Genomic DNA, 17969 nt, shown 5'->3' on the forward strand with positions numbered 1-17969 from the left:
ACCTCTTCCAATTGTCGAAGTAAACTCAGTTTTTGTTTTATTGCACTTTTTAGCTCATCTAACTCCCTTTGCAATTTATCTCTTTCAGTGATTTCGCTCGGGCCTGCTGTCTCACTTTCAATGACTGTATTCAATTCTGTAATTTGATCTCTCAATCTTAACAGTTCAGACATGCCACCATCTTCCAGCTCAGTGATGTCTTTGAGATGTTGGAGGACGCAAGAGATCAGAGACATGCAAGATTTAGATACAATCTTCTCTGGCTCTGCCACATAAAGGAATTCACAAACACTTAAAAGCTTGTCTTTTGATAGGGAATTTAGCATGGTGATAACCTCAACTTGCATTTCCTCAAGCACTATTGTCTCCATTGTGACACTAGAGTGGACCTTTTCACTGAGTAGTGGCTTACTTGAGACTGACAAAACTCGTCTGTTTCACCTGATGATCTCTGTGGCCTCAGGTCTACGGTTCTTTGGTCTCTTTCTTGCCTTTACTGCAGGAGCTCTTTCCACCTCACTGTCAACCTGGGTTGTTTTAGGGAGGGATGTACTGCATCAGAAGCCGTCTGCCAGGTAAGTGATGACCGCACTCCGAAGAGTAGATCCCAGCGGTGCCTCCAAATGTTATACCCCTGAAAAGGGGGAGAAGATTAAGCACATTCACAGTAGACGATGTTTCCCCACTGCAAACTTTGTGTAATCGTATTTTTTTAACAGTTAACAATAAACAACTTTTCCAAAACCGTAACATTGGTCTTTTCTTCTTTGCACAGACATTCAATAATTGTGACAATCTATTAACAATGTACCCTCTTTAGCTATTTTTATATAATCAATCATACCAATTATTAACTAGACATTTAGGCATTTTATAAATATCTGGAAATCACTTCTTATTCCTTTTAACCAGATACATAGATATAAACTAGCACAAACAATTCTAAACAACATGTACATGCTCTCTTTTAGGAATTATTTTATCGGGCACTGCATAGATGTCTCACACTCTCTTTGTTAATTCGATTTTCAGTTTCATTTCTCAATATATTCACATTTTTACAGCAAATCAAATGAGCAGAATTAAACCAAATTAAACATTAATTACAAGCATGCATACTAAATATTTAATGCTAAATCGCTGAACTTGTGGCCTATCGCCATTATGTGGGCCTCGTGCCATCAATACTCAAAATGGAGCTCAGAGCTTACACATCTCTAATTACACTTTTCAACATGTTAATTATAACGCAATCGATATAATGACATCTGCACAGCCTCAAAACATCTTTTTCAATAAACTCATATTATATTAACAAAGAATTCAAATTAATACCTGAAAAGGGGGAGAAGATTAAGCACATTCACAGTAGATGATGTTTCCCCACTGCAAACTTTGTGTAATGGAGAAACACCGTGAGTTCTCCCCCAGTGTTCAACAAGGCCTGACTAATAGATCACACACCTTATTGTGCCAAACCAATCGATCACAGACTAACCAAAATCATTTAGATCACTTGTCTGCATTTTCTAAACATTTTTAAAGATTCAAATATAATTACACAGACATATATATTTCACTCCGTCACACCTGCGATTACTTCTGTGTTGCTGTAAACCGCTCGGAAAACCCATCCACGGCAGGGCCAAACAGTCCTTAAGGAGAGACTGGTGAGTCTAAGAAGGCGACCTTGTCAGCGTCCCTGATCTCCATCAGATTTTGCCAAAGGTGGCGCTCCAGCACCACCAAATAGGCCATGGCCTTGCAGATCGCCTGCTCAGTGGCCTTAGTGGTGCACAGAGCCAAGTCAGACGCTGTGTGCAGCTCTTTGAAGGCCTCAGAACCTTGGCCGGACTCCTCCATGGAGTGGAGAAATTTCGCCTGGAATACTTGAAGCACCGCCATCATATGAAGCGCTGAGCCAGACTGGCCAGCTGTTGAATAAGCCCTGTTTGCTAGGGAGAGACTGTTATAAATGGAACTATCTGTCATTCTATCTATAGGGCAGGGTGTTTTATACCAAAATTGGTTGGCCATTTTTCAGCTTCTCTTTCGGGCAGCAAGGCAACTGTCTTCGGTTTTTGGACACAGTACTATACTAACAAGTGGATGTGTTGTTTCAGGTGTGTTAGAGTAGACCTCAATTTTGTACTATTGGTGTGCCTCCAAAAACAGAGTTGAGAATGAGCCTTGTGTGCTTCAGAGTGCATTTGTTTGGCTCAGTGGCCTTAGTGGTGCACAGAGCCAAGTCAGACGCTGTGTGCAGCTCTTTGAAGGCCTCAGAACCTTGGCCGGACTCCTCCATGGAGCGGAGAAATTTCGCCTGGAATACTTGAAGCACCGCCATCATATGAAGCGCTGAGCCAGACTGGCCAGCTGTTGAATAAGCCCTGTTCGCTAGGGAGAGACTGTTATAAATGGAACTATCTGTCATTCTATCTATAGGGCAGGGTGTTTTATACCAAAATTGGTTGGCCATTTTTCAGCTTCTCTTTCGGGCAGCAAGGCAACTGTCTTCGGTTTTTGGACACAGTACTATACTAACAAGTGGATGTGTTGTTTCAGGTGTGTTAGAGTAGACCTCAATTTTGTACTATTGGTGTGCCTCCAAAAACAGAGTTGAGAATGAGCCTTGTGTGCTTCAGAGTGCATTTGTTTGCGTTGGCAATGAAGTGTGAGTGAAACTGGTTCAATGAGTTAAGAATGCCATACAATTAGCACTTTGAGATATATGACTATTATAGGGCAAATATAATCATATCCTTATTGACTTTTGACAGTTTGCTTTTGATGTACAGGAAGAAACATGTTCTTCTATTAATGAAACTTGTCCAAAGGAACATTTGCTTGGTATGTGACAGTATGTAACAGTTGCCCTTGCTACTGTCACCTATGGCTTACTTAGTTGGGGACACTTAATTTCTGGCAATATTGTCAGCTTGATTGCACAGACACTATTTGAAGAAAACTGAACTGAGCTGAATGATGACATCACTGAATCAACAATAAACTGACTTTAATTGAAAAATTTACTCTTTGTCCACTTTTATTATTGATACACTTTTCCTATTTAACACTGTAAAGCTGCCATCTGTATTGTATAAAGTGCTATATAAATAAAGGTGATGACTTGAAAGGCCTCAGACGTGAACAACAAAAGACCTCTCACTATACAACTAAATCTGGGGTTATGCAACGAATGCGTGTACAGTGAGTAATATTAATATTCTGTTGAAATATGATTGCACAATGATGTTCTTAGGGTATTTTGCCGTTTATGATTCATAAGTCATCTATGTCAAATCCACACACATCAGAATAAAACTTTCAGTAATAAATTCAACTAAAATCAAATAAATGATGATCGCCATAGCGACGATCGCCTGAGATGTAGGTGGGGATCCAGAGGTAACATTTTATTTTGATAGTCCACTTAGACATTCTACTAACTATAAGTAACTGCAACTACATGCCAGCTTATAGTCATTAGAGTATTAGTAGACTGTCTGCTCTGCTTAATATCTGCTAACACTATCTTGATTGTCTCCCAACAGATATTCTAATGGTAAACTACACATTAATGTAGTCAACTAAAACAATCATAAAACAACTCAAACAATCTAACCTCATCTTATTCGAACAAACGCATTTCATGAAAAGTTGGAGAGATCAACATATTGAGTGAACACAAGATATCAAAAGAAACCTGTTCAAACATTTCACGGTAAGAAAAAAAAAATCAATAGAAAAATTGAAAGGTACTTGTAATTTTCTGCCATGAGACCATTATCTGTTAAGCTTATGGACACCTGTGAAAAATTAATACAGATAATTCCTTCATCTTAACACAGTAGCCTACATTGGGCCATATTTTTACAGACCTTACCCAGAGGAAAGAAAAATCAAAAGTATGATCTCTTTAACATCTCAAATATATCTCCTAGACAGAAATTAGGTTATTTTAAGATTGAATGGAGATATTTTGCTTGAGTCTCCTGCTTCTTAAACAGGTCTCCTGAGACAAAAAATCTAACAATCTCACATTTGTCTCCTTTAAAGTTTTAGAAGAGACTTCATCATCACATGTACATCCCTACCAGGACACATTTAACATTCAACAATGATAAGCCATGGTTTACAGCAAAACTTCGTCATCTTCGTCAGGCCAAAGAGGACGCCTACAAAAGGGGGGACAGAGTCTTGTACAATCAGGCCAGAAACACACTGAATAAGGAGATTAGAGTGGCCAAGAGGAACTACGCTAAAAAGCTACAACACCAGTTTTCTGCCAATGACCCTGCATCAGTGTGGAAATGCCTGATTGTACAACATCTCTCCACACAACCATCAACACCTCCTGCAACCCCCCTCTCCCCCACTTCTACGTTTCAGATCAGTGAGGATGATGTGCACCAGGTCTTCAGAAAGAACAAGAGAAGAAAAGCACCAGGCCCAGACGGTGTGACACCAGCCTGTCTGAAAACCTGCCGGTCTCATCAAGGTTACAGACAGGAGGTTAAAGAGCAGGCTGTCTGGTGCAGTCTTAACAACCTGGAGCTGAACACGCTCAAAACAGTGGAGATGATCGTGGACTTCAGGAGGAACCCCCCTGCACTCCCCCCACTCACCATCATGGACAGCACTGTGGCTGCAGTGGAGTCATTCAGGTTCCTGGGCACCACCATCTCTCAGGACCTGAAGTGGGACACTCACATTGACTCCACTGTTAAAAAGGCCCAGCAGAGGTTGTACTTCCTTCGCCAACTGAAGAAATTCAACCTGCCACAGGAGCTGCTGAAGCAGTTCTACTCAGCCGTCATCGAGTCTGTTCTGTGCACTTCAATAACTGTCTGGTTTGGTTCAGCTTAGGGATGTAACGGTATGAAAATTTTAAATGAAAACATGACTGACAACAGTTTATTTAATAACATGTTCAAATATCTAATGTAATAAAACTGTGTTTTATGCCTCAGGGCTCCAGACTCATTCTTCCCACTGGTCGCTCTTTTGCGACCTTCTCAGTTGGTCAGACCAGCACATGATTTGGTCGCAATATTTTTATTTTTAGGGATTAATCAATGCATGCTGATGAGCTTTTATCATAGTTTATAGTTATATGAAAAACGAAAGTGGTTAACATTCAACCCCTTCTTTTTCATCAGTATTATTTGTGATTTGAATTTTGTGAACAGGGAGTTTCTCTTTAGCAATGTTATAAGCCGGGCTTCGGCTGCTTTCACTTTCTAATTCGCGTGTCACGTTTTACAAGAAAAGATAATTGTCTGATTTGCTTACATACATCTATACATATTAAAATTTTTAAGACTAGAAGTCTTATAATGACTAGAAGACTGGAAGCTTGTGACACTATAACAAATTCCTTGTATGTGCAAACATACTTGGCAATAAAGCTCTTTCTGATTCTGATTAACACAATAAAACATAACACACAACTTACAATAGAAAAACTTTAAAACAAATTTCACATACTCCAATAATTCAATTAAAATCAATACCCGTGTTATTGAATAGATCTACTCAATTCTCTGAGGCACACTAACTATAACCATGAGAGTCATAACCCTTACCTCCACAATTTACTTCCATACCGTTCACAAGGCATCTATCACACAGCCTTGAAACATGCCACACAGCTTCTCCTGCTTAGCACATGGTACCACAAAGAGAAGGCCAAAAAGTTTGATTTACTATTTTATAGTACTTGGACTCATGGGGTTTGTAGTCCAACACATTTGTAGTACTAAACAAGCCTAATATAGAGCCACTGCCTATCCTACCTCCACCCTATTACACTTAGATGGATAATCACGTTTAGTGCAAGTTTAAGAGCAACAAAAACTTTTGAATTTCCTAACATTAGAAAGAAATACAATAATATCAAAGCACTGAAACTGGATCAGTTTTGAAAACAATGTTTGATTTTCTGTTATTAACAGAGGCGGGAATGTCTGTAATCACACAGAACAAACTCTATCAACCATATACTCTAGCAACACCCCAGCAACTGCATAGCAAGAGCCTAGCAATCACCCAGAGTATCCTAGCAACCAACTAGCAACACTTTAGCAAACATCTAGAACATCTAACTGACTGAACCACTTACGTTTTTTAAACAAGACTTTTAAACAAGCCAGCATACATTTGTCTTTCAAACAATCTAGTTATTACAGTTTTTCTTACAGGTTTTCTTTTCAACTGCTTACACACATTTTCAAAACTTTGCCTCTTTTTTTCAAAACTTTCCACACAAATCCAAGAACTGCACACACAAAATGCAAAATGCCTCACATCACATCTATTGCGAAATGAAGCACTGCATTCAAAATATCACAAACACATCTCAAAAGCAAACATTTTCAAACACCTTTGCCATAATATTAATTGCTGTTAGATGTTTGTGTGTTACATAGAGAATTGTGTGTTGTGTTTTGCCAAAAAGTGTTTTATGAAATTGAAAACGGAGTCAAAGGCCGAGAATTAGCTATGGTTTTGCAAATTTGGTGTGTCCTTGCTGTTTGAGTGTCTGCTTTCAGAAATTGTGTGACAAGTAAAAATTTTGTTTGTAAGCAGTTGAAAAAACCTGTAAATGCTTACAATTCAAATACACAGATGTCTTTCCTGCCATCAATAACAATGTAACAAAAAAAAAACTCTTACTAGGATTCAGGAATTTTTGCAGTTCAATGTCTATTACAGTATACATAAATTAAATTATAATTTATGTCATTTAATTTATGGCCGCGCTTTGTGGTTTTGACCCAAAAAGAACCTGTTCATAAGAGTCATTTGTTAATGAAGCCGACTACACTGGCACGCTGCATGTGCGTGCAACCATCGTGCACAGTTTATTAAAAGATGTGTTTTTGCCATTATTTTGCGTTACGCTGTCATCGCCGCAGCTCAAAAGTAGCACATGAAACACTGCTTACATTTATATTTCATTCTGTGATCATTCTGGGGTGGCAGAGCTTTTTCTTAGGGTGGCAGTTGCCACCCCGGTAGATCCACCCCTGCTGCGCTCTCGACATTTGTCATTAAGATAACTATAGAAACCGCCTAAAAGTATATAGAAGTACAAGTATTCTAAGTATATAGAAGAGAAGAAAGTCACCCTATGTAGCTGCCTGCATTGCCCATGCCAGGATCCGCCACTGCCAGATGCAGTGAGAAATTTAATAAAAACAAGCCAATCATAATCTGGTAGGGGGTACCTGGGGTGGCCAACCAGATTTCTTTGGGGGCCAGTGCCACCCCTCGGCTCCATGTACCGCCCCTGGTTGTGTAACAACATTATTCCGACATGCCTGTATAGACAGGAACTGGACTGTTTAAACCTCTGGAATATGTCCAGAACCAATGTGCTGCAGCTCAAATTGCAGCTGTCGAAAACAAATGTGCTTCAGGAAAAAGAAGCATTTTACTTTCATATTCAGTACACCGTTCTCACAGATAGACACAGGTTTCTGTTCTTCTTCACTCTGCTCGTTTGCTGCCTAAGGTAAGAACATTTTGCAGAAAATATGCAGAAAGCAAAGCATTTGAACTACATTAAGGGATTTTGGCGAAAATGTAAGATCTTTTTTGACATGCAGATTTAACTTGATAAAAATGTAGCCTACAATAAGAGTTTTTTTTTAATGCAGTGTTGTTACGCAGATGTGGCTGTTTTTTTATTTTGCACCCTAATTCTGGTAATGCTTTTTATGTTTGTTTTGGAGATTCATTTTTTATTCATTATATTAAATAAATACATTTATTAATAATTAAGTTTTACTTACTATTAAGTATCTAATGTTTTGCACTGATTATAATGTAAGGTTCATCACTGACCATAGTGTCAGATGTTTATACTTTAGGATAGTATAGAACAGAAGATTATTCCATGCATTCACTAGTGCCTCATTTGAAAAGAGAAACATTTTTTCCCCTCCTTAAAGGAACACTCAAAAAAAATTATGTCATTTCTTCCCTAAGCCTGGTGCTTATTTTTCTGTTGGATTAAAAAAAAGATGTTTGAAGAATCATCACACAGCACTTTTCCATTAAAAAAAAAAAGTTAATAATGACCAGTTCTGTAAAGCGTTTTGTCTGCAAGGATAATAAGGATAATATTCTATTCAGTCCAGGAAGGGGCAGGTTATAATCACATGGTTGGATGCTGCACACTGGTGGTGGTTGTGGTTGAGGATATCCCCCCCACAGAGCAATGGAAGTAATTGGGCCCAATTTGGGCATTTTCACCTAGGGGTGTACTCTCTTTTGTGGCCAGCGGTTTAGACATTAATGGCTGTGTGTGGAGTAATTTTGAGGGGACAGCAAATTTACACTGTTATACAAGCTGTCCACTCACTACATTACATCGTAGCAAAGTGTCATTTCTTCAGTGTTGTCACATGAAAAGATATAATAAAACATTTACAAAAATGTGAGGGGTGTACTCACTTCTGTGAGATACTGTATATATAGTGCTGCTTGAAAGTTTGTGAACCCTTTACAATTTTCTACATTTCTGCATAAATATGATCCAATTCATCATCAGATTTTCACACAAGTCCTGAAAGTAGACAAAGAGAACCCAGTCAAACAAATGAGACAAAAATATTTTCTTTGTCATTTATTTATTGAGAAAAATTACCCAGTGTTACATTTCTGTGCAGTGCAAAAGTATGTGAATTTTTGCTTTCAGTATCTGGTGTGACCCAATTTTGAAGCAATAACTGCAGGTAAAGTTTCTTGTAACTGCTGATCAGTCCTGCACAACATCTTGTATTAGTTCTAGCTCATTCCTCAGGACAGAACCACTTCAACTCTGTGATGTTATGGGTTTCCTCCTATGAACTGCTTGCTTCAGCTCCTTCCACAACATTTCAATTGAATCAAGGTCCAGAATTTGACTCAGTCATTCCAAAACATTAACTTTGTCCTTCTTTATCCATCCTTTGGTAAAATGACTTAAATGATCAGTGGCTTTCTCCTTGCAACTCTGCCATGGACACCATGGTTGTTCAGTGTTCTCCTGATGGTGGACTCATGAACATTAGCATTAGCCAATGTGAGAAAGGTCTTTAGTTGCTTAGAAGTTACCCTGGGTTCCTTTGCAACCTCGCAGACTATTACAAGTCTTGCTTTTGGAGTGATCTTTGTTGGTTGACTGTGTCACGAATCCGGTCCATGAACTTCCAATTTCATTGACTCTCGCACCACACACTGTTGCACATCACCCCGGACTACATTTCCCATCATGCATTGCACTGATTGCACTCAGCACGGATTGCACACAGCTGTTCACACTGATTGCACCCAGCTGTTTCATATCACTCCCTCACTATTTAACACTCACTCTGATCCCTTCCCTCTGCCGAGTATTGTTTCAGCGTTTATCACTCCCCTAGTGATAGCTACACTACATGTCCTCATCCTTGGTGTCACCCTCAACTTCATCATCATTGTCATCGGCTGCCTGAAAAACAAGAATTCTCCAAAGGTTGCTACTTGGATTATGGCGTTGGCTTCAACACACTTAGTCTCCAGCATATCTGTTGTTTTTCAGCTCCTGTATGCTTACAATAACTTCATATGGAATTACGGAAGTGCAAGCTGCAAGCTGTCATCCTATATCAGCTACAGCAGTATGTTCTCCACGGCAGCCATGCTGAGTCTCTGGAGCATTAGCTCTACTTTTTCAAAAGGCGGGTGCACAAAAAAGTGCAAGAACTATAACCTGATTCTGATTTCAATTTCCTGGACCATTGCAACAATCTTGGCATGTCCTTCGCTGCTTTCCAGAGAGGTCCAATTTTCTCAGTGCATTGATGATTATGACTTGGACAAATCAAAATCAACTCAAGGTGGCATTACAAGGCTGAAGGCTGTCGTTGTCATGCGATTTCTCATCGGGCTTCTCGTACCAGCTTTGATAATGTTTCTAAGCTGTTTGGCATCAGCTCAAAGAAACTGTCAATACTGCAAGAAGCAGGCACAGATAATCTGCGCTATAAAGATTGTCTACTTTGTGTTCTGGGGCCCTCAAATCGTCTTAACCATGCTTCAAGCCACTGTAAACAACAGCTTGGGTCCAAATATGTCGAGATATGGACTTCCAGCAGCTACTGCACTGGCCACAGCCCACTGTTTTACCAGCCCGCTCATCTATCTGTTATTGGGATGCAGCATTAAAATGAATTGGATGGCGCATGACCCAGATCATGAAATGGGGGATTATCAGGGGATCAAGTTGCAAATGAGCCAGAAGGTCTGTCTGTGTGAAGGTTTTCATAAGTGAATTGGAGACACTAACTTGTCTGTGAAGTGAATGAGAGTGAGAGTATCCCCCGTCCAGTGTTTCCTCCATCCGTGGCCCGAGAGACTCTGGGATAGGCTCCAGGATCCCTGAGACCCTACAGAGAATAAGCAAGAATGGATGGATGACCCAGATCACAACAATGAACAGCACATCCACAAAAATGCATGCCAGTAGTTTCTGTATGCAAACTGAAAAGTGGACTGTTTCTTTTAAATTCTAATCCGAACTCCAAACTCTCAAAACTAAGATTATTCTGAATATTGGTCCTGTTTGGTCCAGGTTCATGCTTTGCTTCAAGTTATATGCTGCTTTTGTTGAAAAACTGCATCACATGTATACACTTACCAAACTCATAACCTTCACATTGCTAGAATAAGCATTGCTACAGAAACACTATCTATATCCTGTTGTATAAGAATATCAACCTCATATAGAGGACCATTTGAAGCCATTTTTTATTGATGGTGTGTCGTAATGTTGTTGCTGTTTTGTCATAATACTGTAATGTTTCCTTTATTATAAGTTTAAGAATGTGTATGTATATGTTTTAGGTCTATATATGGTTACAGTGTAATGAATATAATACATATTCATATATTTTCATATGTTATGTTTTACAAACACTACAAACAGGAAGTATGACCATATTAGCCCGGTTCCCTTCCTATTAAACATTGTATACATTTTAAAATCCTGCTGATTACTTAAAAAGCCCTGAATGGTCTTATCTCATTACAGTCCTTCATGTCTGCTGCAATCTCAAAACTCTGGCCATTTGACAATACCTAGAATATAAAAATCAACTGTGAGTAGTAGATCCTTTTCCTATTTCTGGAACAGTCTTCCGAGCACTGTTTGGGAGGCAGACACACTGTTAGTTTAAATCTAGATTAAAGACCCATCTTTTTAATCTGGTATACACAAAACACTATCACATTTCTATAATTCAAATCTGTTAAAGGATTGTTAGGCTGTATTAATTAGATCAACCAGAACCGTGAACACTTCCCATAATACCCAATGTACTTGTTACATTGTAAGAAGAATGGCATCTATACTAATATTAGTCTGTCTGTTTCATTCTTATTCCGAGATCACCATAGTCACCTGGATTTGACTGTTTACTATTGTCCTCTTTTTAGAGCTGGTTTACAGCAGAACTGTATTTTGTTCGCATCATTGAAAAAATATTTTCCTGTTTAACTCTGTAAAGCTGTTTTAACACTATCTGTAATGTATAAAGCACAATATAATTAAAGGTGACTTGACTTTACAAATGAGAAAGAGAGAATATAAATTGATCAAGACTAATCACTGTGCATTTGCAAAACACGAGCAGACTGCGTTTGCTTAAGACTAGATTTCTTTATGATTTACAGAGTATTTCATTCCCTTCGTGTTCCATGAATGTATTTGTCAAGACATCCATCCCTTCTTAAAAGTCTGTGTTAAAAGAGAACTGCCTGTTGTGCCATTTAATTAAGCCGACTGCTGTATCCTATATCATCTTAGGCATGTTCTCCCTTTATTTTTAATTTGTATATATAGCCTACTGTTTGAATGACTGCTTGATAAATCTGTTGGCATTCAAATATTCAATATGGCTACTCATCATAAGTACTTGGTACATTATCAGCGCAGCGGGAGACGTTCAAACTAATAGCACGTAATTTACATCTCTATGATGATTGGTTGATATCAGAAGAGAGGCTAGCCTCCCCTACGAGGTTTCTTTTCTCAACACTCCTCAGCGCTGAAAGTGAACACTCGATGCTGATTGGCTATTTTTTTTTACCAACGGAGGCACGAGAGCTCAGCTCTCCCTCGGCCTCCCCTCCACTTCTCTATCACCTAGCGGTTGTACTTACATCAGCAGATTCGGCACATTCACGGTAGAAAAGCGGCGCTTTCCAACTTAGTAACATGTTATGGTAGGCTATTACAGCTGTGAAATTACAAACAAAAAATACACATTCTGAGACATGAACTGAAATGAATTGTGAATTTTATTAACATAAAATTGTCCTCCTCCCATTTTCACCTCAAAATTTTGGGGAAGCTGTGCCTCCCCTGCCTCCCCCATAAAATAGCTTATAAATCTCTCGTTATGCTGTATTATCATCAGATATTTGATTCAATCTTTTTGTCAGCTTGTTTTATTTCAATTAGGACAGGCTTTATATTTATTTTTGAAACTAAATGATCGTAGGCCTCATTGATCTGAGCCTCAATGATCTGATGATAAAGTTCATTTCTGTGGAAAAGAACGTCTCGGGTTACTTATGTAACCATGGTTCCCTGAGTAGGGAACGAGACACTGCGTCCTCTAGGGGTCGCTATGGGTAACGCCTCGTCGTGACCCGTGTCTGAAGACTTGAAGAGGCACGGATGGCAAGGAGGGAGTTTTGAGCGACGATGTCTCACCCATAGAGAGATAGCTAGCTAGCGTCTCTTCTACAGGGGGCATTCTCTCATAGCCATTTTAACGCATCGCCTCGATATTCGCATAACTGGTATGCTGAAACCGATGGATGCGTGAGGAAAATGGCCTCTTCCATTCCTTCTCGATCTCAGTATGGAGATCAGGAAGGAAAGGAAGGCTCACCTGAGATCTCCGTATGGAGATCAGGAAGGAAAGGAAGACTCACCTGAGCTGGAGGGTTATGGCCAGAAAGATAACGTTCGGCGAGACGACCTCGCGACGCCACTTCCTTAGTCCGCTTCCATGGCAAGTCAAGTCTTGCCGTGGCGCGATCCATAACCTCTAAGAGCTCATCATATGCAGGGCAGGAGGATTGAGATGGCTCAGCCTCAGCTTCTTCGCTCTCTTCATCCATGCAGAGCACTGGCCCCTGGATCAGATGATGTTAAAGAGAGAACATCATCCTCCAGTGGCTGTCTCTCGCCCCCCCTGTAATACTCAAAATAGCTTGTTTGTATACATAAACGAGTGTGTATGTGTTCTGTATGCGCAGTAATGTGAGTGTGCATGTATCCACGTGTGCACATGTCTGAGGTCTTTATGTTTGCAAGCACACATGTACATATGTGAACATAAACATGATGACCATACTCCTGAACACTTTATTTTCAGTCTCCCCTATTCATTTTTGATTTTGACCAATATAAGCTCAGATCAATGATGCCTACGTTTAATCAGTTTCAAAAATAAATATAAAGCCTCTCCTAACTGAAAGAAAACAAGCTGACAAAAAAGTTTAATCCAATATTTGGTGATAATATAGCATAATGAGATTTATAAGCTTTTTTTTGTTTTGTTTTTTTGACCGGGAATATTTTATTGAATATTGACAAAGTTACCCACAAATACGTTTTTTTTTCTCAAAAACTGAGGTTCATAGCTCAGATTAAAGGCACAATTTGTAAGTTTTCGCCACTAGAGGGCGCGTATTCAAAACAAAAAAGAAACAAAGGCGTAGTTTGATGACGCCGAGACTGAGTGTGGAATCATGGGAGTTGTCGTCTTCATCCCCACAGCCGATGCAATCTGACGGGACTCGTAGTAGAATGAAGCAGGGTGAGGCTGAAAGCCGTCGAAGCGAAACGAGGCCGCTGAACGAGCGTGATGGCTCGAAAGCAGCAGAGCTTTTATTATGCCACAGTCGACTGCTTCCGCTCCTTCCGGTCGTGCGTATGTGGGGTAAAGCAGCGCTGTTTTATCATACTAGATACATTTGAAAGTTCTGTTATAATGCTACTCTGTACAGTCATCACCTGTCTAATAAAACGCATAACATATTAAAGCGTCTTTGGTGTTTCCATGTTTTCTACAAAACAAAACCAGAAATCGAGGGTGTATGACGTCATTGGCAGGCGATACAATGACACTATGGACACGGTTAAACTAGTTAAAATTGCTTTTCTCTGGATTTAAACATTCTTCGAAACATTTGGGATAATGTAAGTACACAAGTCAGCAAAATATATAACACTGTTCTAGTGGTTTTTGGATATTTTAATAAAAAAAATCGTAAATATTGTGCCTTTAATGACACCTACGATCAATCAGTTCCAAAAAGAAACACAAAACCTTAACTGTAAGAAAACAAGTTGACAAAAAGATTGAATCGAATATTTGGTGATAATATAGCAAAACAAGACATTTATAAGCTGTTTTTTGTAAGCTGGTCATTTTTGACTGGGAACACAAGTGTTATAAGGTGGGAAAAAATACCTCAAAACAAGTACAAAGCACAATGTTATGCCCTGTGTGAGCAAAGTCAATAAGTTTTAGCCCAATGCAATAACATTACCTTTAATTCACTCAGTTTCTGTTCAATGACATAAGTCCCCACGAATTTATACCTTTAATTTTTTTGGGGGAAAAAAATCCTCTCCGGGTCAAAACCCAAACACAACCAGAGGTTTAAGTCAACGACTGCCTACAAACTTGCATTCAAATCTATCTCTAGTTTGTAACACCAACTTTCTACTGTCCAATCAATTCCCAATGGACAGAATGAAGCACTGACCTTAATTTTTTTTTCTCACTAAGGAAAAAGGGTGGTCGCAAGTTCCGTTACTTGTCAGTTGTAACATTACCTTTAATTCACTCAGTTTCTGTTCAATGACATAAGTCCCCACGAATTTATACCTTTAATTTTTTGGGGGGAAAAAAATCCTCTCCGGGTCAAAACCCAAACACAACCAGAGGTTTAAGTCAACGACTGCCTACAAACTTGCATTCAAATCTATCTCTAGTTTGTAACACCAACTTTCTACTGTCCAATCAATTCCCAATGGACAGAATGAAGCACTGACCTTAATTTTTTTTTCTCACTAAGGAAAAAGGGTGGTCGCAAGTTCCGTTACTTGTCAGTTTAAATAACTTAAAGAAGAGGATGTGATGTTTGTTCCACCCAAGGCTTCTTCCTGCTTTTGATTTTTATTTTAGGTGGGGTTGCATTGGCTGGATTACAAAGAGTATTAAAGCATTGCTTCTCTGCTCTGGAACAATAACCTATTGCACAAAGAGCTATTTAAATAAAATTTAATTTCAATTATAAAGTGAATGTTTGAAGATTAAAGAAATAATACAGTATTTGAATAAGTAGCTAGTCAGCTTGTGGTCACGTATCAAGAGAAATCTTTGTAGACAATGGGTGGGAAACTCTGGCCCTGACTTTTCTGCAGAGTTTAGCTCCAACTCTAATCTAACACAGCTTACTTGTGTATTTACATATTTCTGAAATGAAGCAGTCAGGTCTATTACAGCAGCGTTTCTAGCAGTGCTTTTTAGTGGTTGCACTCCTCACATACTTTACCCCAAATCAAACAGCACCACAGTTGTCCACAAATAATGTAAGTAATCCACAAGTTGTGTGTTTGTAATAAACATATCCATGTTTTTAACTTCAAACTGTTGCTTCCGGCTAAAATACAAGTCCTATATGTAGTTATCTCCAATGAAAAAGTAATCTCGTCAGATGAATGGCTTAACTATTCCTTCAAAGGGGTCATGAACTGAGAAATCAAATTTCCCTCCATCTTTTGACATATAACAGGTCAGTGTACTATAAAAACATCCTGAAAGTTTCAAAACTCAAAACTTTTTCGCTAGTTTAAAAACAGCAATTTTTTAAACTAAGATCAGAAAACGACTCATTTTGGAATGTGCCATTTTATGACGTAATAGTGTGGCTAAACACCACCTCCACAGGAGAAGATCAACGCCTGCTTCTACATCACAGCCTCTTTAGCTGCTCCAACTGATATGCACCTGTAGTAGTAGGAGAGGAAATAAAGAGAGATGCAAACACAGGATTACTCCATCAACAGAACCATACAGATGATACATACAGATAGGCATTGAATTGCCTTCCTTGCGATCCTAACATATTTACATTGGACACGAGCACTGTCATGTCATGAATCAATTTCTCTTTCAGGTCAGAAGCAGCGCGAATGCTTGGAGTATGTCAGAAAGAGAGCGGGGACATCAGTTTACTGTCGAAAAAAGCCCTGCTGAGCTTGTGTTTGCACATACTGTTCGTGGCCCCTTGACGTTGTTAAAGGAGCAGTTAATAGGCAAGGACAGGGCACCTATTTCTGTGCTAGACTATGTCAGTTCTTTCCGTGAACATCTGCACAAAGCCTGCAAACTGGCAAGAGTTCATCTTTCCATGGCACAGTCAAAGATGAAGGCCCACTTTGACAAAAAAACAGTACAGCACAGTTTTCAGCCAGGTGAGTATGTTCTTGTGTTACATTCTATTTCTGGCTCAGCTCTACAGGCTAAGCTTTCGTGGGGCCTTATGTTATTGAACAGAAACTGAATGAAACCGATTATGTTGTGGGTACCCCTGATCGCAGACGCAGGAATGGAGTATGTCATGTTAACATGTTGAAGTCCTATGTTGCACGTGACGTAACTCAACCAACACTTCTCTCTGCACCACAGTGTAAACCTTGTGTTACAGTAGTTCCCGACTGTGTTCCTGTTGATGGAGATTTGTTGCTGGCTGAACCTCAGACTCCTGGTGTGCGTCCGAATAATTCTGTCATGTTGGGTAAAATAAATTCACATTTGTCATACTTGCCAAAGAATCAGCATGAAGATGTTGTAAAATTGTTACAAAAATATCCCACACTGTTCTCTGATATTCCAGGAAGAACCACAGTGTTATCTCGTGATATTGATGTACACTCTTAAAAATAAAGGTGCTTCACGATGCCATAGAAGAATCTTTTTGTCTAAATGGTTCCATAAAGAACCTTTAACATCTGAAGAACCTTTCTGTTTCACAAAAGGTTCTTTGTGGTGAAAGAAGGTTCTTCAGATTATAAAACGGTAAGAAAGAGATGGGTCTTTAAAGAACCTTTGACTGAATGGTTCTTTGTGGAGCCAAAAATGGTTCTTCTATGGCATCGCTTGAAGAACCTTTTGAAGCACCTTTATTTTTAAGAGTGTAGGTAACTCTGTCCCTATCAAACAGCACCCGTAGAGAGTAAATCCTGCAAAACGAGAGATCATGAAGACTGAGGTAGACTACCTGCTTAAAAACAGGCTGGCTGTACCTAGCCAAAGTCCCAGGAGTTCTTCATGCCTGCTGGTCCCAAAGCCTGATTCTACCTTTCGTTTCTGTATGGACTATCGAAAGGTAAATAGCATCACAAAGCCTGATTCTTTTCCATTACCTCGTATGGAAGATTGGTGCTTCAAATTTTGTCACAAAGTTAGATATATTAAAGGGCTATTGGCAAGTCCCTTTAACTGCACGTGCATGTGAAATTTCTGCATTTGTCACCCCTGACAACTTTCTCCAGTACAATTGTATGGCTTTTGGGATGCGAAATGCCCCAGCCACATTCCAGAGGCTCATGCAAAAAGTTTTGTCAGGGTTGTGCGACTGTGAAGCATACTTGGATGACATTGTGGTCTATTCAGGTGATTGTTAAGTTAACTCTGAATCTAGCAAAATGTGAGTTTGCTAAAGCTGTGGTAACTTACCTTGGGAAAAAGATTGGTCATGGTTGCGTAAGACCCGTAACAGCTAAGGTAGCTGCTGTTGTTGAATTTCCTGTTCCCATTACCAAGCGTCAGTTATGCCGGTTTCTGGGAATGGTGGGCTACTACCGTGGATTTTGCAAAAACTTTGCAACAGTGGTGTCTCCCCTTACTGAC

The sequence above is a fragment of the Sinocyclocheilus grahami genome, unplaced genomic scaffold (genome assembly GCF_001515645.1).
Source record: "Sinocyclocheilus grahami isolate Dianchi unplaced genomic scaffold, SAMN03320097.WGS_v1.1 scaffold211.1, whole genome shotgun sequence".
Taxonomy (NCBI): domain Eukaryota; kingdom Metazoa; phylum Chordata; class Actinopteri; order Cypriniformes; family Cyprinidae; genus Sinocyclocheilus; species Sinocyclocheilus grahami.